The sequence below is a fragment of the Zingiber officinale genome, chromosome 1B, assembly GCF_018446385.1.
Source record: "Zingiber officinale cultivar Zhangliang chromosome 1B, Zo_v1.1, whole genome shotgun sequence".
NCBI classification, from domain to species: domain Eukaryota; kingdom Viridiplantae; phylum Streptophyta; class Magnoliopsida; order Zingiberales; family Zingiberaceae; genus Zingiber; species Zingiber officinale.
In genome coordinates, this window is record NC_055986.1 from 48,939,839 (window position 1) to 48,961,428 (window position 21,590).

The following is a 21,590-nucleotide window of genomic DNA, read 5'->3' on the forward strand; positions in this document are numbered from 1 at the left end:
GCTCTGACACGATCTCTCTCTTTACGATCACCTCGGTGCTCCCTGATCACCTTCGCCAGAAGCTCTCTCCCATTGATCTACACTTGGACGCCTCTGATACCATGTTGGGCGTTACTGGAGACGAAGGGTTTCCCTTCGTCTCTCTCATTTTGCTGCAAACGCCAAGGAGACGATGGGGCGTCCTTTCCCCTTCGTCTTCCTTAGCCTTCTTATAAGAGGCGTTCAAGTGCAAATCAAGAAAGAGAGCTTCTGGCGAAGGTGATCAGGGAGCAACGAGGTGATCGTAAAGAGAGAGATCGTGTGAGAGCAAAGGGAGAGCATTCGGCTAGGATTTGACTCATGAACTTTGAAGCGCTTTCCGATTGCTCCATGATCGTGCTTCCGACAGTGACAACCTCTTCGTCGACCACCGACATCTTCAACAGCACTTCGGGAGATCATTGTGAGTTTATAATTATCACATCACTTAGTTTTATCTTTGTATAGTTTCGATTTCATGCTCTCAACTTACCAACAATGGTATCAGAGCGTGCATGTTTTTGAAAGCATTGAAATCGATGCGAAAAAGCTCGCGTTTTTTCTTCTTCTGTCGCGAAGAAGAAGATGAACAGTGCAATTGAATCGATTAACCAATCGATTCAAAAATCTCACAGATTGCTTGATCGATTCATGAATCGATTGAAGAGGAATTAAAAAACACAAACAATGCATATTTTGTTGTTTTAATCGATTGTGCAATCGATTCAAATAATTGAATTGATTGAAAAGGAATTGAATCGATTCAATTCATGGCACACTGAATGAATCGATTGAAAAAAAAATTCTCACATAATCAATTCTTCAATCGATTAAAAAAAATGAAATGAACAGTGCTCGAATTTGACGAAGCACAATGCTGCATGCAAGTTTTTCTTATTTTGAATCGATTCAATTACAAATTTGAATCGATTAAACTTAAAAAAAAATATCGTGTAAAGAAGAATTACATGCATGTTTTTTTTCTTTCACATACAAAAACAGTGATGTTAATTAAATACATTTATTTATTAATTAAATGCATATAGAAATGCATTATTAATTAATAAATAAAAATATTTAATTAAATTATGGTTCAATTTACTGAAAATGGAACCAGACCAACTTAGCCGATCAAATCAAGGTCTGGTTTAAATTATTAGTTGATTTAAGCAGACCAATTTGATTCAATGATACCTAAAGCTGGTTTAAATTATTTATTGGTTTAATCAGCTCGATTTATTATTGAATTAATTAGGGTGATCTTGATTACAGAAGTTGGGTTGATCAAATTTGACCGAATTAGTTTTGGAGTATCAGATTCGATCAAGATTTGTTCTAATTGGTTAGACTTAATTCAATGGGCATTGGATGAATCAAACGGACCTAAGTTTGATCAATAAGTTTGAGGTCGACTCAAATGGGCTTAAACAATAACAGAACTTAGGTCCAATTAGATTAGTTCTAATGAGAACAATAGACTAAGTTTGTAATACCCACTAAGCTTGTAAGATAAATATATGAATGTGGGATTTTTCCTTAGAAAATAGGAAGTGAGTTGAACCAAAAAAGAAATAAAAAGAAATAAAAATAGGAAGAGGTCAAGGATTGAACCATGAACCTCTTATATTATATTTCATAGAATTAATGGGCAATAACCAGTTGGGATAGGAATAATATGCTGATAGCAAAGGAGGGAAACTTATGATAAAGGTAAGAGTAAAAGCTAGCCAAAAGAAAATAAGACAAGAGCAAGAGAAAGACAACTTGCCTTCCTCCCTTCCTCTCCCTCTTCCTCTTTGATTTTGCCGAAAACTTAAAGAGGAATTAAAGGGATTCATTCCCCCTTATTTCACCATGAATGATGAGGATAAATAAATAAATAAAAATAAAAATAAAATAGAAAAAAAGGCTAAAGGAGAAGGAAAGCAAAAACTAAGTTTGCTACCTCTTCCCCCTTAACATAAAAGAGAATATGTAAAGGGAAAATTCTATTTTCTCCCATTTTTCTCATTCACTCCTCTCCCTCACCGAAACCTCAGTTCCCCCTCTCCTCCATTTTCGGCCCCAAGCCAAGGTTTTCTCCTAAGAAAACCTAAGATACAAGGAGGACTTAGCAAGGGAATCAAGGGAAAGGAACTAGAAGAAGAGGCTACTTCTTCTTCACCATACCTTAGATCCACAAGCGAAAAGGATGTATGCTTCCCCTCACCTGTGGTACAAGGCTTTTATGTGCTTTTCATATTTTATGAAGATTTTAAAACCTAGAAACAAGTTTGAGAAAATTCGGCCAAGAAGAGCTTTCAAAATCTAATGATGTTTAAACTAGTCTTCACTACATGATAGATTTATCTATGCTATGTAAAGGGGTTCTTCTTTATGCTTTTATACCTATATGATGCTTGATCAGAGGAGTATTGAACCCTAGAATTTCGGCCAAAAATATTCTTAAGAGGCTAGGGAAATTTATTGTTTTACTCAACTAGTACAAGGTTCTCCCTATGAAATATTAAGGATCATGTATTAGTTTTCTTCCTTAGAAGATATTTGAAACTAAAATAAAACCCACTCATATGATTCGGTCAAGAAAGGGTTTAGGATTAGGAAGACCTTTAAATTTAAATAACCATGCTCATGTGATAGAATACAAAGATCTTACAGGATTTGTATGCTTGAATATTGCTAGAATTTCATGAACTCCTTCTTAGGGTTTTTCGGCCATGATGAGATGGATGGCTTAGAAAAGCTTAAACAAAATTTTAATATGCTCAAGACCTCTGTACTATTTAGATATGAAAGTTGTTTAATGCCCTCATGCTTAATTAGGGTGTAGAAAAATTAGTTGCATGACATATAACATGTATGACCACAAGGGGTCCTAGCTTATTCTTGAACCAATTTGTATATATGTTTCTTAGTAACTTTTGCCATGAAACTTACTTAGGTTTTTCATGATTTAGGCCACTTAAAAACCTAGCTAAGGAATGGTAGGTTTCAGCCATGAGAAAAAAAATAAAAGAAAAAGAGAAAAAGAAACCTAGAAAGCCAAAGACACAATTCATATGTATACTCATTATGCTTGTCCTTATACATGCTATGAAACTTGTATAAATTCTCATGCTTTTAGGCTATTTGAAGCAAGTTTATATTCTGTGAGTTTCGGCCAAGTAGGGTTTAAAAGACCTAGAGGCCTTAGAAATGAAACCAAATGCGTTAAAAGTACTTCTTATGAAAATAGGATAATGTGTTGATTGTTTCACATGCTTGTATAATTTTTCCATGACCTAAATGAACCCTTGAATGTTTTGGTCATGAAGGAATAGATGCCCTAGAAACCCTAGGACTTAAATTAAATATGCTCATGTCACTCTACATGAAATATGATAAGTAGAAAGCCAAGGTTCAATTGATATATGTTGTTTTATGACCTAAAATGATGCTAGGGTATGTTTCGGCCATAACTATTGTATGATGCCTTGTATGAATTTATACATAATGTTAGTCCAAGTTCACATGCTTGTATGCTTGTTTGTAGCCCTAATGAGAACTTGTAAAATTTCGGCCATGACATATGTTAAGGGCTTAAAGAACTTAGGAACTAGTTCAAATGTGTCAAATGTGTTTACCTCGTTCCTTGGTAAAAATGTTATAAATATGATTTAAAGTTGTCCATGCTTTTAATTCATATGGAACCTTGTTTCACACCTTAAGGTTTCGGCCATATGAAATTAGGAACTTGAGGGACTTAGAAACTAAGTTAATCATGTTTATAATGCTTCCTATGAAAATGTTATGATGATAATTTAGGTGTCACATGCTTGGATGTTGTGTTTAACCTAAATTGAGCTCTAAAGGGTTTCGGCCACAAGGGTTTAGGAAGCTTAAAACCAAGATAAATATGATACCATGTTTCCTATGATAGGATAATCACAAGATACACCCTTATGCTCAATATGTATGCTTGTGATTTATGACTTATGATATGATATGCATGCTTTTATGATATGATATGCTTTGTGCTAAAAATATGCATGCTTATGTTATGATATGTGGTTAAATTATGCATGCTTTAATGCTATGTTTAGTGCTTAAAATATGCATGCTTTCATGATATGCTATGTGGTTAAATCATGCATGCTTTAATGCTATGTTTAGTGCTTAAAATATGCATGCTTTCATGATATGCTATGTGGTTAAATCATGCATGCTTGATGATATGCTATATGCTTAAGATATGCATGTTTTTATGATCTATGCCTAAGTGATGCATATTGTTATGATATGATGTATGCCTAAGTGATGCATGCCTTTATGATGTGATGTATGCCTAAGTGATGCATACCTTTATGATATAATGGATGCCTAAGTGATGCATACCTTATGATATGATGTATGCCTAAGTGATGCATACTTTTATGACATGATGTATGCCTAAGTGATGCATACTTTTACGACATGATGTATGCCTAAGTGATGCATACCTTTATGATATGATGTGTGCCTAAGTGATGCATGCTTTTATGATACATGATATGTATGACGTGTACTTTACTTTATATGTGAGTGGCTTGTACCAAGGGTGGGCTCCATAAGCGCCCCGGGGACTAAGGACCTCGTTAGGGATGGGCTCCTAAGTGCCCCTAGGACTAAGGGTCTAGTATGTTTGCCTCGTAGGGTTCAAGACTTGCTACCTTGGACCTACAAGGCTGCGCGCAATATGTAAGTGGTACATAGCCGGGATCCCCCTTATGTTGAGATTACTTTCAAGTATATATGTAAAAGAAAAGGGTTTTAAAGATCATGAGACATACACATGTTTTTCGGATACATGTTTTCCAAAATCATATTGCATACACCTTATGATTATGCTATGTTTCATGTTATGCTCTTGATTATGATATGCCATGATAAGGTATGATTATGTTATGTTCATGCTATACCTTATAGACATGTTTCGGCCATGGATTTGTTGATGCATGATATATAGATTTTGGCCATAGATTTGATGATGCCTTGATGTACATGTTTCGGCCATAGTATGATGCTTTGATATACATGTTTTGGCCATGCTTTGATATACCATGATATTTGTTTGTTATTCCATGTCTAGCTATGTTTTATGCAATGCACTATGTATATGTTTCGTCCATGGTGATGCTTGATATGCTATGACTAGTTGTGATTATATTATGATGCATGATATGCTTGAATAGAATGCTATGTTATGCCATGATTAGTTGAGATTATGACTTGTTGATGCATTCTTGATTATGTGCTGATTTTTAGCTTTAGTGAGTAGGAAAGGAACTTACTGAGCCATGAGTGCTCACAGCTTACTTTCCTTGTACCACAGATAAAGGGAAAAGCTGGATGAGCTAAAGGAACAGCAGGAGGGGCAACGAAGATGTGTGTGGCGGTGGCTAGGCAACTAATTAAGAACCTGCTTAAAGTTTCTTTAAAGAACTATGCATTGGTATTTTATGACTTGTGATACCTAAACATGTGTGGCTTGACATTATGGTTCCACTGGATTTGATGTTATGATTTTGATGCCATGTGATAGTATAGTTCAAAAGAAATTTAAAAGAAAATTTTTTATTAAAACTATGAAAATTATTTTAAGTCTTCCGCTGTTTTAAAAAGAAAAATTTATACGTAGAGTATGGTAGCCCCGTCCCTTAGGGTAGTAGGGAGGGCGGGCGTTACAAAGTTTAATATCCTGACTCCTGATTGGCCGGTCTAATGGGTCAGTCGACTTAAACTCCTGAAAATCGAGAAGATTTGTTTTTCTTGATTTATAATGATGGTATTCCTGTATAAATTGAATTAAACTGGTTTTGTACTGGTTAGTTAGTTTTGTACTGACTTATTCAAATTCAATTTTTCAGATGGCACAGACGATTACTACATTGACTCGTCACGAAGTGCGGCGAAACCAGCTCCAAGAGGAGATTCCGAAGATAGAGTATAAGTCTGCTTATGGAGTCGACGGACATGTTAGACGGCTGGATAGACTATTTTGGAAACTTGAGCAAGAAGAGTTTCCAGTCCTGGACAGTTATAGGATCTAGGCATTGATGCATTCATTGCTAGAGTATCCCAGGATAATAGCATACTATGTATGGGGGCGTCATGAAGGGCGTGTCACATATTCAGTACCGTGTAAGGAACTACTTCACCATATGGGTGAAAAAGAGTCTGAAGAGTATGAAGATGACCAGGAGATGCTCGAGGAAGATCCAGAAATGAATCTGATAGAGAATCCTGAAGCTGCCCCATCTGAGATTATCCTAAATAAGTCCAGGTTAATAGGGACAATGTTGGCTGCTACACTAGTGTTTGTCCTAGTGGGAGCAGTGCTGGCCTATCTAGTTTATTAGTGTTCTGTTTACTGTCGTTATGTACAAACAGTGTCAGCTCGTCTAGTTTTTAAATCATGTAATAATTTCTATCGTTTTGTATGAACATAATTAAATAATGAAAAGTTATGTTATATGTTAACTAACTTGGAAATGATTATTTCATTTCATGATATGATTAGTTCATATAAATATGATTCGTTCATATTAAATGATTCGTTCATTATTTGGGATATGTGTAATATAATTGATCAGTGTTGATTAGATTAGAACATACAAATGATGAGTGGAAACAATGTTATCACTTGATTTTGTAAACTAACTCTAATTTACACTGAGTCAATAAATAGTTGCACATATATGAATTACACTGAAATAATAAATAATTTGTTTATTTATGTAGATCATGACAACTAAAAACATCATAGCTGAACTCAATAAGGGTGAGAAATTATATGGGGATAACTACAAAATCTGGCACCTCAAGAGACAATATGTTCTTGAGGAACAAGAAGTTCTAGAGGCTGTAAATCAAATCATGGAAGAACCAGCTGATGGTTCTACTGCACAGCACAGACGCGACCTTAATGCCTATAAGGCATGGAAAAGGAAGGACTCCATTGCTAAGGGTATATTGATTAGTTCAATGGTGGATGACCTGGTATTTGAATATGAGCCATTACCATCGGCTCATGCTGTCTGGGTAGCCCTTAGAGAGAAGTACAGTGGAGTCAGTCTAAGTAAGCTCCGTCAGCTAACTATTAAGTTTGATAGCTGTAAAAAGCGCTCGAATGTTACCATGGCCCAACATCTTAGGGAGATGGGTAACATGATTCGGGTGCTTAAGACTGCTGCTTATACATTGACCGATTAATAACAGGTTCAAGCAGTTATCCGTTCCCTTCCTGATTCTTGGGAAACGATGAAACAGAATCTGACCCAAAGTGAAAGTATCAAGACTTTCACTGATGTCTCACGCCATGTGGAACTTGAGGCGAAGAGGATTGAATTCACAAGGATTTCGGGTCAAGCTTTTGTAGCTGAAGGTTCTGGTTCCAAGAATAAGAACAAGTGGTTTAAGAAAGGAAAGGGGAAAGGAAAGGAGGCTAATGTTGTTGTTGCGAAAAACCAAATCAAGAAGAAAGTAAAGAAACATGGACAAAAACCTAAGAGCAGGTTAACTTGCTTCAACTGTGGTAAGAAAGACCATTTTGCTCGAGATTGTACTGAGCCTAAAAAGGTAAATCCATTTTTGTCTTCTTTCCACGAGCAATATGTTGCAAGTACAATGTTGTTAGCTGATTCGTATCCTTTGTGAATTGTAGATTCAGGAGCAACGAACCACGTAGCTCGTGATCGAGCTACATATGTGTAACGACCCGCCTTCTACTACTAGGCTGTAGGCGAATCGCTACCCTCGTTCTACACTATACTGTGCGGAAAGCTGGGCTAATTAAAATTTTACTAATTATCTGATTAATGTTAACTCTGACACTAACATTCTGGGTGTACCTTGGAGTTGTACACATGCTAGGGGAGGTATTTACAACTGGTAACACCCTCCGGATCGATCCACAGACCGATCTGTTGATACTGGTACGTCACAAGACCCTGGATCTGTCGGTTGTCCGATCCCGAAGCTACATCGCTTCTGTCCCCAGCTGGATCGGTCTACCGACCGATCCAGGTGTGGCCTGATCGGTCGGTACGACCGATCCAGGAATGTATGGATCGGTCGGCTGACCGATCCAGGCACCTGGAAATCGGGGACTCACCACTGTATCGCGCTGGATCGGTCGGCTGACCGATCCAGGAGGATACAGTAGCATACTGTATCTGCCTGGATCGGTCGGCTGACCGATCCAGTGACACAGCCAGGCCCTGATCGGTCGAGAGATCGATCAGAGTCTGATTTCAGACCCGGGAAACTCTGATTTCAGCACTTTGGCGTGCCAAAACCCCACATAACATCTAACTAATGCATCATAGCTATTCTAACAACATGTAATAACATTCTAACGACGTAAACTAGTAATCTAACTTAACATAAGGCATAGTTTAGGAATTCATGGCAACACACACAACTAAAAGTGCCTAGAACATGTAAACCAAAACCAATAAATAAAATGCTAAAGTAAATGCTAAAGAGTCTAATGCTCAATTTGCTACGTCCCCCAAGGACCTTTGATTCCAGTTCCATACACACCCACCATCTTTGCATTGCCCTCCAGCTTCCTCTGCTAGTCCATTCTCCTTTTACCTGTATCTGCAGTATAAGGAAAATAGTATCTGTAAGCCAAAAAGCTTAGTAAGAAACCATCTACCTCACAAAAACATGCGACGATGCAAATATGCTTTAAAATCATGCTGTTTAAAACATATGCTGAATGTACTGAATAAACTAAGCATGGCATGACATATAGCATACAATCATGGCATATCTAAAGCTGTACCTGAAATCAATGGAGATAATTGGACTAAACATATAAAAGCTAACTGGAGCTAAACTGATACTGAATTCAAACTCAACTAACAAGACCAATTTTGAGTTTTGAAAACTAATTCGTAATAAGTGAAAATACATAATCATACTGTTTTGGGCCCGACAACTGTACTTGCTGTGCGCGCATCCCTAATTAGACCCGGGATTGCAAGTTCCGAATCTAGTAGGGTTTACTAGGTTGTCTGAACCTAGGGACGACTGTGGGAGTCCAACCCAACGGATATCTGATCCTGTACAGTGCCTACTGAAAATAAAATACTGAATGTAGCTAATTACTGTGTAACTTACTGATTCTAGGTTATCTGAACCTAGAGCTAGGTTGTCTAAACCTAGAGGCGACTGTGGGAGCCCACCCATTGGACCGTAGTCCCATATAGCTAAAACAAATTGATTTACTGTTTTAAACGCTTCTAATGCATTTAACTGTACTATCAAAATGCCTAAGCTGCATTTTTACTGATCTAGTTATTTTGTCGAACACTTAGTGTGCCCCAACTCTCCTCTTTATTAGGGAGATCACCTTTAGGCACCCGACAACGTCTACAACCCCAACTGAAGAGGGTAAACGTGTCCGGCCCATCTAAAGGTGCTCAACTAAATCCCTAAATCTGAGAGGAGGGTTAAAACACCCTACATGCCCACAAAATCTGCATATTACTAATCTAATGCATAGAAAATCCAAACAGAGCTATTATACTGCAGGTGAGGGGTTTCTTACCTCTTGATCGTAATTTCTTACGATTCTATTCGCTAGAGTTCCGGTGGAGATGATCCTCTCGACGATCCGATCATGTCTTAGCGTTCCTCTCGCGGAGAAGAACCTCTTTCGTGTTGGAGTCATCGCCGGAAGATGAACCTATGGACCCTTGCCTTGGTGTGCCGTGCGTGAGGAAGAGGAGAAGGAGGGAGAGGCGGCGGTGAGGTTTTGGAAGGGAAAAGTGGCGTGAGGTGAGGAGGTGCCGAACCAATTCTAAAATAAACCAACCCAACTTAAGTTCTTCTATTTATATTAAGTGGGTAACTAGGCCCAATTCTAATATAAATATAATTGATTCCTCTTTCTTTCAGCACGGCCCTTCTGGGTTCACCGGTTACTAAACTTACCCGTAAACCATAGGTCTCGGGTTCGATTCCCGCCTAAGCTATTTTACGGTTCTAATTATTTTTGCTACTTACGCTACTCGGAAAATTCCGGAAAAATATCTAAAAATTCCAAAAAAATCATACTATATTTCTAAAACAGTTTTGAGAATTTTCGGGCTTTACAATATGTGGAGTACTGTCGGGTACCAGCTGGCAACAAATGGATATATGTAGGAAACAATGCAAGAATTGAAGTCAAAGGAATTGGCACTTGCAAGCTCAACCTACTTGGTGGAGGCACCTTGTTTCTACATGATGTCCTGTACGCTCCTGAGATTCGACAGAATCTGGTTTTCGTTATTTGTCTTCTTGATTTAGGTTACAATGTAAATCTGTATAGCCATTGTGTGGAACTTCGAATTAACTCTGTGTTAATTGGGTATGGTTTTGTAACAAATGGTTTTATGGTTCTTGATGTAGAACCAAATAATAATGATGGTTGTTTTTCAAACATTGCTCTTACTAGTAATGCTGATGTTAATGATGAAATTTGGCATGCTAGATTGGGACATATAGGACAAGAACGAATGAATAGATTAACTAAGGAGGGCCTTTTAGGCACTCATGCTAAGATTAACTTGTCTATATGTGAGCATTGTCTTGCTGGAAAGAGGACTAGGAAATCATTTGGTAAGGCTATTAGGGTTGAATCACCATTGCAATTAATTCATTCGGATATTTGTGGTCCGATGAATATGAAGGCTAGAAATGGGAGTTCTTATTTCATTACATTTATCGATGACTTCACACGTTTTGGTCATGTGTATTTGATTTCTCACAAATCTGAAGCATTGGATTGCTTTATTCGATACTTGAATGAAGTTGAGAATCAATTGGAACATAAGGTTAAAACCTTGCACACTGACCGTGGAGGAGAATATTTGTCTGATCAATTCAAGACAATGTGTAATGAGAAAGGGATTATTAGACAGCTAACTATTCCTGGAACTCCACAGCAAAATGGAGTTGCTGAAAGAAGAAATAGGACTCTTCTTGAAATGGTTAGGTCTATGATGGCGCAGGCTAATTTGTCAATCTCCTATTGGGGAGATGCATTATTAGTTGCGACCTATATACTTAACAAAGTGCCTTCAAAGTCAGTTCCATCTACCCCACATGAATGTTGGACAGGCAGAAAGCCAGATTTGAGTAATCTGAGACCCTGGGGGTCAGCTACATACGTTCATGATAAGACTCACGAATATGGAAATTTAGGACCTAGAGGTAAGAAGTGTATTTTTAAAAGATACTCTGAGACTTCTAAGGGTTATATTTTTATTGGTGAGCGAAAAGATGGAACCATCTCTTAATAGAGTCAAGTGATGCTACTTTTCTAGAAACTTAGTTCCCAACACGAGGTGAAGTTGATAAGACAATTCCTCTATATGAGATAGAGGAGGAGCATAATGTTCCTTTATCAACGAATTAGGAGATGTCTGAATCTAGTCAACCGAGTGGGAGTAATTTGCCACTGAATGAGTCAGTTTCTCAACACTCTAACCTTCGAAAAAGTAGTTGTCAGATTATTCCTCGAAGAAGGTTTGATATTGAGAATGAGGCATTAATGGTTCTCCCAGTTGACGATGAGGAACCTCGAACAGTTGAGGAAGCTTTGAGTAGCTCAGTTAGAAAAGAATGGAAAGTTGCAATGGATGAAGAAATGGAGTCAATGAGAAAGAATTAAGTTTGGGATTTAGTAGTTCTTCCTCCTGGCCGAAAGGCTATTGGAAATAAATGGATTCTCAAAGCAAAGAGGAAAGCAGATGAAACGATTAATCGATACAAAGCTCGATTAGTTGCAAAAGGATATACCCAAATGGAGGGTATTGACTTTGAAGAGACATTCTCCCCAGTTGTAAAGTTTGTGTCAATACATGTCATCCTAGCTATAGTTGTATCACCCATGAAATTATAAGATAGGTGTATGAATATTATCTTTTTTTTTCCTTAGAGCATAGAAATGAAAAGAATAAGAGAAAAAGGAAAATAAAAACAAAAAGAAGAAATATAGAATAAGAAGAGGTGAGGTCAAGGATTGAACCTTGAACCTCCCACAAATGATAGAGATAGATTTATGAATGATAACCATTAGGATAAGAAGAAATAATTGGAATGAAAGGAATGAAAAATTTAGTTAAAGGAGAAAAGAAAACTAAGCAAAAGAACAAGAGAAAACCAAGTTGTTTACCCCCTTTTTCCCTCTTGGTTAAGAAAAGAGAGCAAGCAAAAGAAGGATTGACTACTTCCCTTCCCCTCTCTATTTTCGTGGGAATTAATGGAGTGAGGGAAAAGAGGAGTTGGGGGGAAGAATGGGGACATGTCTCATTGGCAAGGGATAAATAGGATTAGAGAAGAAAACAAAGGGATTTAATTCATTTTCTTCTTCCTCCTTCTTCCTTCTCCATTCTCACCGAACCAAGAAACTCCTTTTCTCTCCTCATACCAATTTCTAAGTTAAGTTCTTCTCCAAGAAAGCTAACTACCGAGAAGGAAACTTCAAGTTCTAGCCCTTACAAGCAAAGGAAACAAGAGAAGATACAAGAAGAAGAAGCTTCCACCTTCCTTATCACTAGAACACCTTTTTCTCTAAGGAAAACCACAAGCGAAAGGATGTAAGTTCCCCTCACCTGTGGTACAATAGCTCTTATTTTTCTATGAAGATTCGGTTGCATATAAAAAGAAAGAGAAAGCTAAGGAAACATCATGAAGGAATTCTAACCAAGATAAGATCAAAGGAAGGATATAGAGGATGAAAGGATCTAGAATAATATGTTTGAATAATTCTCTTGTAGCATGTATTTTATGGTAAGGACTTATCTATGTTAAAAAATGTTTGGTAAAACCTAGATCCATGAGTATTCGGCCATGGTAAAAAAAAACTAAGGGCCTAGGAGAACTTTAAGTTAAAACTAAGTATGCCAAGATCTCCTTAAGATAAGTCACGAAACTATTATGATATGCCATGATTATATGTTTAGTTAAACTCTATTTTTTTCCATGAAGGTTCGGTTATGTTTGGATTTTTTTTTTTAAAAAATCCTAGGAGAATTTAAAGCAAAATCTAAGATGCTCATGATCTCCTTGATGAAATGTTATGTAGCTAATCTAGTGGGCTCATGTTTATTGTTGTATGGAAATTAAATTCATGCTCTATATCATTCGGCCACTTAATGATTTAGGACTTGGGGAACTTAGAACCTAACTCAACTATGCTCATGTTACTCCTTGATATATATGCTATGAAAGTTGTTTAAGATTTCCATGCTTTTAGGACACTTGAACCCAAATTTTTAGTCCTATAGTATTCGGCCATTACATGATGTATAACTAAGGAAACCTAGAACCTAACTCAATTATGATCATGTTATTCCTTAATATTTTTGCTATGAAAGTTGTTTAGGGTTCTCATGTTTTTAGGGCACTTGAACCCTAATTTTAAACCCCACATGTTTCGGCCACATCAAGATCTAGGGCTTCGGGAACTTAGAACCTAACCCAACTATGCTCATGTTATTCCTTGTTATATATGCTATGAAAGTTGTTTAAGGTTTCCATGCTTTTAGGACACTTGAACCTAAATTTTTAATCCTATAGTATTCGGCCATGTCATGATGAAGGACTTAGGAAACCTAGAACCTAACTCAACTATGATCATGTTATTTATTTATATTTTTGCTATGAAAGTTATTTAAGATTCTCATGTTTTTAGGGCACTTGAACCCTAATTCCAAACCCTACATGTTTCGGCCACATCAAGATCTAGGGCTTAGGGAACTTAGAACCTAGCTCAACTATGTTCACGTTATTCCTTGATATATTTGCTATGAAGGTTGTTTAAGGTTCTCATGTTTTTAGGGCACTTGAACCCTAATTTCAAACTCTACAAGTTTTGGCCAATACATGATGAAGGACTTAGGAAACTTAGAACATAACTAAACCATGCTCATATTATTCCTCGAAATGTTTGCTATGGAAGTTGTTTAGGGTTCACAAGCTTGAATGATAGTCTTTAACCCAATGCATGCTTGATAAGGTTCGGCCATGATAAGTTGTAAGTCTAAGTAACCTAGAACTCTACCTAAACTTGCTCATGATAGTTCTTATGGTATAAGAAGTGATGCTTGCTTAGGGTTCACATGTTGGGATGAAGTTTTCACCATAAACCCAACTTATATGGTTCAGCTACAAAGAGACATTAGGGTTAGAGATCGAATTATGTTTTCCATGTATCTTATATGCCATGATTTTAAGTTTTCCATGCTTCTATGTTTAATTATGCACACTTATGATCTATACATGATGGAAACCCTTATGCTATGGTGTGTATTATTTATGATGAAGCTATGTGCAAAATTTATGCATGAAATATATGATGTGTCGTGTGCCCAATTTATGTATGAAATATATGATGTGCTGTGTGCCCAATTTATGCATAAAATATATGATGTGGTGTGTGCCCAAATCCTTACATACCATTAAGATGAGTTGTGTGCCCAAAAGTCTATATGGTATGATATGATAAGTGACACGATGTACAAAAAGAAATAAGAACTATGATATGTAAGAACATGCTATTTTACTTTATGTATGGCTTGTACCAAGGGTGGGCTCCATAAGCGCCCCGGGGTCGATGGACTAAGAAACGGGCCTCGTTAGGGATGGGCTCCTAAGTGCCCCTAGGTCGATGGACTAAGAAACGGGCCTAGTATGTATGCCTTGTAGGGTTCAAGACTTGCTACCTTGGGCCTACATAGGACGCGCGCATTTATGTATGTGGTACAAGCCAGGGCCCTAATCATGTTAAGATTATGTTTAAGTATGTATAGTATAAGTTTTCAAAGGACATATTGCATATGTTTTCATGATACATGGTTAGGAATTTACCTTGCATATACCTTATGATTATGCCATGATATTTATGATGATGTTATAATATGTCAGGGTGAAATTGATGATTATGTTATGTTATGCCATGACACCTTACGCTTATGTTATGATATGCTATGATATGCTGCATGATATAATGAATTGCCTTCATGTGTTATGTCTTGTGATTTTGATATATGTCATACGATTTTTGTGAGTAGGAAAGGAACTTACTGAGCCATGAGTGCTCACAGCTTACTTTCTTGTACCACAGATAAAGGCAAGGAATGGATGAACTAGGGGAGCAGCAGGAGGGGCTGGAAGGATGTGTGTGTTAGTGTCCTGGCTAAAGGAGAAAGACCTGCTTTTTGTTTAATAAGAACCATACCTAGTTATGTTACTACTTTATGATTCCATGACATTTAATTTTGTGTTTGGGCATTATGACTTACAAATCATGTTAAGTATGCTATGTGATTTCTATATGTCCAGGTGATTAGTCATGTTGATTCATATAGGGAAAAAAAAAAGAAATGTTTCTAACTTTTATAAATAAGACTTTCGCTGTAGTAAGTAGGTATGTATATGTATGTGTAAGTAACTCCCGTCTCCTTAGCAGGAGGGGCGGGGCGCTACAGTTTGGTATCAGAGCCAAGTTTAGCCAATTCACTACACACATGTCAAGCCTCCATCTTGCCTCTCCAAGTAAGAATTTATGTGCTTAATTTAATTTGTTGTTGTTTTATGATGCTTTAATATTATGCATGTTTATTTATGTTTGTTATCTAGTTTAGGTATGCATGATGGTAGGATAGGAATAGTACTAACCTTTTTTGCAAACAAATAGGAATAACGATAATTTATTGTTATTTAATGAAGATAAGCATAACTAGGAGACGTACTACCCGAACAGACGAGACACCGACTCCACCAGATTTGACCCAGGTAGTCACTGATCTCTAGCGTCAGATCACGGAGCAACAACAATTGATCACTACGTTAATGGGCCAACAAGGAACTCCTGCCACACCGCCAGCAAATCATAATGCAGTGCCCGTCGTGCGAATAGTTGCACCAGTACCACCGGTAGCCCCTGCCCTAGTGGTTCGACAGGAGACCTATTTAATACAATAGCTGAGGCTGAAACCGGAAAACTTCTCGGGAACTTGCGAGCCATGGGATACCCAGGCCTGGTTCAAGACAGTAGAAAACATAGTGGAACTGCTGGACTGGCTCGAATCGGAGAAGATCAAGTGTGTATCTTTCTGTTTTTCCGGAGACGCGAGAATGTGGTGGGAAAGAGTGAAAGTAAAAAGACAGGTCAATCTGATGAACTGGACAGACTTCGAGACAGAGTTCTTCGAGGAGTTCTTCCATATGCAAGTGACGAACCGACACTATGACGAGTTCACCGAGTTTCGGCAAGGTGACCTATCAGTGAACGAAGCAGTAAAACGCTTCAACCGTTTGGAACGCCTATGTCCAGAATTGGTTCGTACAGAAAGAGAAAGGGTCAGACTGATGTTAAAGATGCTTCGACCCGAAATAGCTCTGAACGTGGCCGGCGGAGTTAATAGACCTCAGACTACAGAGGAATTGGTCAGCAGTGCTCTCATCACGGAACATTATCAGAATGTAATGAACAGAAATAAGAGTCAGGTCCGAACCGAAGGACAGAAATCCTCAAACAATAAGACAAGCTGGAAAGGGACCTCCACTAGGAAAAGGAAACAATGGGACAATGCAAAAGGTGGCTCAGTGAATAAGCAACCAACGTACCCCCAGTGCGCTATTTGCGGAAAGCTGCATTCCGGAGTATGTCATAAGGGTACCAGAAGGTGCTATAATTGTGGAGGAGAAGGACATCTGGCCAGAGACTACACCAACCAGTTCCAGGCACGACCCCAGCAGAACAACCAAAACAAGAATATCCCCTCACAACTACATCAGATGCAAACTACTATTGAGGGAACACCATTTAGCCAAGGGAGATTGGAAGCTCCACCAACTACAACGAACGCCAGGGTTTTCTCGCTTACTAAGGAGGATGTGGCAAGCGCCTCTACTGTCGTTACAGGTCAGCTACCTATTTTCAGTCAGTATGTTTTAGTATTGTTTGATACGGGGGCGACACACTCGTTCGTCTCAGCATCATTTACCAAGAGATTAGGCATACCGCCCCAGCACTAAATATCACATTCTTAACAACCCTACCATCCGGGGAAGTTATGCCATCGGATCATATGCTGCGGGTCGTACCTATCTGAATCACAGACAGAGAATTCTACTGCGATCTGATAGTACTTGACATGCGGGATTATGACATTATACTAGGCATGGATTTCCTGGGCAAGTACAGCGCCTCAATCGAGTGCCGTAACAAGAAAGTAGTCTTCTGACCTGAAGCTGAACCGATGTTTGAATTTATTGGGGAATCTGGGAAAGAACCTGAAAGATTCTTATCAGCTATAGAGGCACAGAGTATGTTGGACAAAGGATGTACTGGATTTCTAGCACACGTAGTTGATACAAAACAAACTGGAAGTCAGAAGCTAGAAGAGGTCAGGGTAGTATGTAACTATCCGGAAGTATTTCCTGATGAACTACCGGGATTAGCACCCGACAGGGAAATAGAATTTACGATTGAAGTAGTTCCGGGTACCAAACCGATTTCTAAAGCACCTTACCGGATGGCGCCCACTGAGTTGAAGGAACTTCAAGAACAGATACGGGAGTTGCTCGACAAGGGACTTATTCGCCCCAGTCACTCTCCGTGGGGAGCTCCAGTACTGTTTGTGAAAAAGAAGGATGGATCTATGCGAATGTGTATAGATTACCGAGCATTAAATAACGCAACGATCAAGAACAGATACCCCCTTCCGCGGATCGACGATCTGTTCAACCAATTGAAGGGAGCAACTGTGTTCTCAAAGATTGACCTAAGGTCCGGCTATCATCAAGTGAAAGTGAAACAAGATGATATACCCAAGACAGCCTTTCGAACAAGATACGGACACTATGAGTTCGTGGTTATGCCCTTCGGAGTGACAAATGCCCCTGCTATATTCATGGATTTGATGAATCGGGTATTTGCGGCATATCTCGATAAATGTGTGATCGTCTTCATCGACGATATTCTCATCTATTCAAGAACCCAAGAGGAACATGCCGAACATCTGAATATTGTACTGCAGATCCTCCGAGAGAAACAACTGTATGCAATGTTTTCCAAGTGCGAGTTCTGGCTAGATCAAGTAATATTCTTGGGTCATGTCATCTCCAAGGATGGAGTCATGGTAGATCCAAGTAAGATTGAAGCCGTAAGTAACTGGAACAGACCATAGAATGCCAGCGAAATCAGAAGTTTTCTGGGATTGGCAGGCTACTACAGGAAGTTCGTAGAGGATTTCTCCAAAATCGCAGCCCCCATGATGAATCTCACCAAGAAAAATAAAAAGTATGAATGGACGGATGAATGCGAGAAGAGTTTTACTGAACTAAAATGGAGGCTGACCAGTGCCCCGATCCTTACTCTTCCAAAAAGCAACAAAGGCTTTGATATGTATAGCGATGCTTCCTTATTAGGATTGGGAGCCGTACTCATGCAAGACGGCAAAGGCATCGCCTATGCCTCCAGACAACTCAAAGAGCACGAAAGAAGTTACCCTATTTACGATCTAGAACGAACAACTGTGGTCTTCGCTTTAAAAACGTGGAGGCATTATTTATATGGAGCCCCGTGCAAGATTTATACAGACCACCAGAGTCTGAAATACTTCTTCACGCAAAAAGACCTAAATATGTGACAACGCCGATGGCTCGAGCTAGTCAAGGATTACGATTGCGAAATCTTTTATCATCCCGGAAAAGCGAACAAGGTGGCCGATGCACTCAGCCGAAAGTCCGGTACAACCTGACATCGCTATTCTAAGTTCGAGGATGAACTTTTTATGAGGTATGGGGTACTGTAACACCAACGAAATTATAAGATAGGTGTATGAATATTATCTTTTTTTTTCCTTAGAGCATAGAAATGAAAAGAATAAGAGAAAAAAGAAAATAAAAACAAAAAGAAGAAATATAGAATAAGAAGAGGTGAGGTCAAGGATTGAACCTTGAACCTCCCACAAATGATGGAGATAGATTTATGAATGATAACCATTAGGATAAGAAGAAATAATTGGAATGAAAGGAATGAAAAATTTAGTTAAAGGAGAAAAGAAAACTAAGCAAAAGAACAAGAGAAAACCAAGTTGCTTACCTCCTTTTTCCCTCTTGGTTAAGAAAAGAGAGCAAGCAAAAGAAAGATTGACTACTTCCCTTCCCCTCTCTATTTTCGTGGGAATTAATGGAGTGAGGGAAAAGAGGAGTTGGGGGGAAGAATGGGGACATGTCTCATTGGCAAGGGATAAATAGGATTAGAGAAGAAAACAAAGGGATTTAATTCATTTTCTTCTTCCTCCTTTTTCCTTCTCCATTCTCATCGAACCAAGAAACTCCTTTTCTCTCCTCATACCAATTTCTAAGTTAAGTTCTTCTCCATGAAAGCTAACTACCGAGAAGGAAACTTCAAGTTCTAGCCCTTACAAGCAAAGGAAACAAGAGAAGATACAAGAAGAAGAAGCTTCCACCTTCCTTATCACTAGAACACCTTTTTCTCTTAGGAAAACCACAAGCGAAAGGATGTAAGTTCCCCTCACCTGTGGTATAATAGCTCTTATTTTGCTATGAAGATTCGGTTGCATATAAAAAGAAAGAGAAAGATAAGGAAACATCATGAAGGAATTCTAACCAAGATAAGATCAAAGAAAGGATATAGAGGATGAAAGGATCTAGATTAATATGTTTGAATAATTCTCTTGTAGCATGTATTTTATGGAAAGGACTTATCTATGTTAAAAAATGTTTGGTAAAACCTATATCCATGAGTATTCGGCCATGGTAAAAAAAACTAAGGGCCTAGGAGAACTTTAAGTTAAAACTAAGTATGCCAAGATCTCCTTAAGATAAGTCATGAAACTATTATGATATGCCATGATTATATGTTTAGTTAAACTCTATTTATGTCCATGAAGGTTCAATTATGTTTGGATTTTATATTTAAAAAAGCCTAGGAGAATTTAAAGCAAAATCTAAGATGCTCATGATCTCCTTGATGAAATGTTATGTAGCTAATCTAGTGGGCTCAAGTTTATTGTTGTATGGAAATTAAATTCATGCACTATATCATTCGGCCACTTCATGATTTAGGACTTAGGGAACTTAGAACCTAACTCAACTATGCTCATGTTACTCCTTGATATATATGCTATGAAAGTTGTTTAAGATTTCCATGCTTTTAGGACACTTGAACCCAAATTTTTAGTCCTATAGTATTCGGCCATTACATGATGTATAACTTAGGAAACCTAGAACCTAACTCAATTATGATCATGTTATTCCTTAATATTTTTGCTATGAAAGTTGTTTAGGGTTCTCATGTTTTTAGGGCACTTGAACCCTAATTTTAAACCCTACATGTTTCGGCCAAATCAAGATCTAGGGCTTAGGGAACTTAGAACCTAACCCAACTATGCTCATGTTATTCCTTGTTATATATGCTATGAAAGATGTTTAAGGTTTCCATGCTTTTAGGACACTTGAACCTAAATTTTTAATCCGATAGTATTCGGCCATGTCATGATGAAGGACTTAGGGAACCTAAAACCTAACTTAACTATGCTCATGTTATTTCTTGATATTTTTGCTATGAAAGTTATTTAAGATTCTCATGTTTTTAGGGCACTTGAACCCTAATTCTAAACCCTACATGTTTCGGCCACATCAAGATCTAGGGCTTAGGGAACTTAGAACCTAGTTCAACTATGTTCACGTTATTCCATGATATATTTGCTATGAAGGTTGTTTAAGGTTCTCATGTTTTTAGGGCACTTGAACCCTAATTTCAAACTCTACAAGTTTCGGCCAATACATGATGAAGGACTTAGGAAACTTAGAACCTAACTCAACCATGCTCATATTATTCCTTGAAATGTTTGCTATGGAAGTTGTTTAGGGTTCACAAGCTTGAATGATAGTCTTTAACCCAATGCATGCTTGATAAGGTTCGGCCATGATAAGTTGTAAGTCTAAGTAACCTAGAACTCTACCTAAACTTGTTCATGATAGTTCTTATGGTATAAGAAGTGATGCTTGCTTAGGGTTCACATGTTGGGATGAAATTTTCACCATAAACCCAACTTATATGGTTCGGCTACAAAGAGACATTAGGGTTAGAGATCGAATTATGTTTTCCATGTATCTTATATGCCATGATTTTATGTTTTCCATGCTTCTATGTTTAATTATGCACACTTATGATCTATACATGATGGAAACCCTTATGCTATGGTGTGTATTATTTATGATGAAGCTATGTACAAAATTTATGCATGAAATATATGATGTGCCGTGTGCCCAATTTATGCATGAAATATATGATGTGCTGTGTGCCCAATTTATGCATGAAATATATGATGTGCTGTGTGCCCAATTTATGCATAAAATATATGATGTGTTGTGTGCCCAAATCCTTACATACCATTAAGATGAGCTGCGTGCCCAAAAGTCTATATGGTATGATATGATAAGTGACACGATGTACAAGAAGAAATAAGAACCATGATATGTAAGAACATGCTATTTTACTTTATGTATGGCTTGTA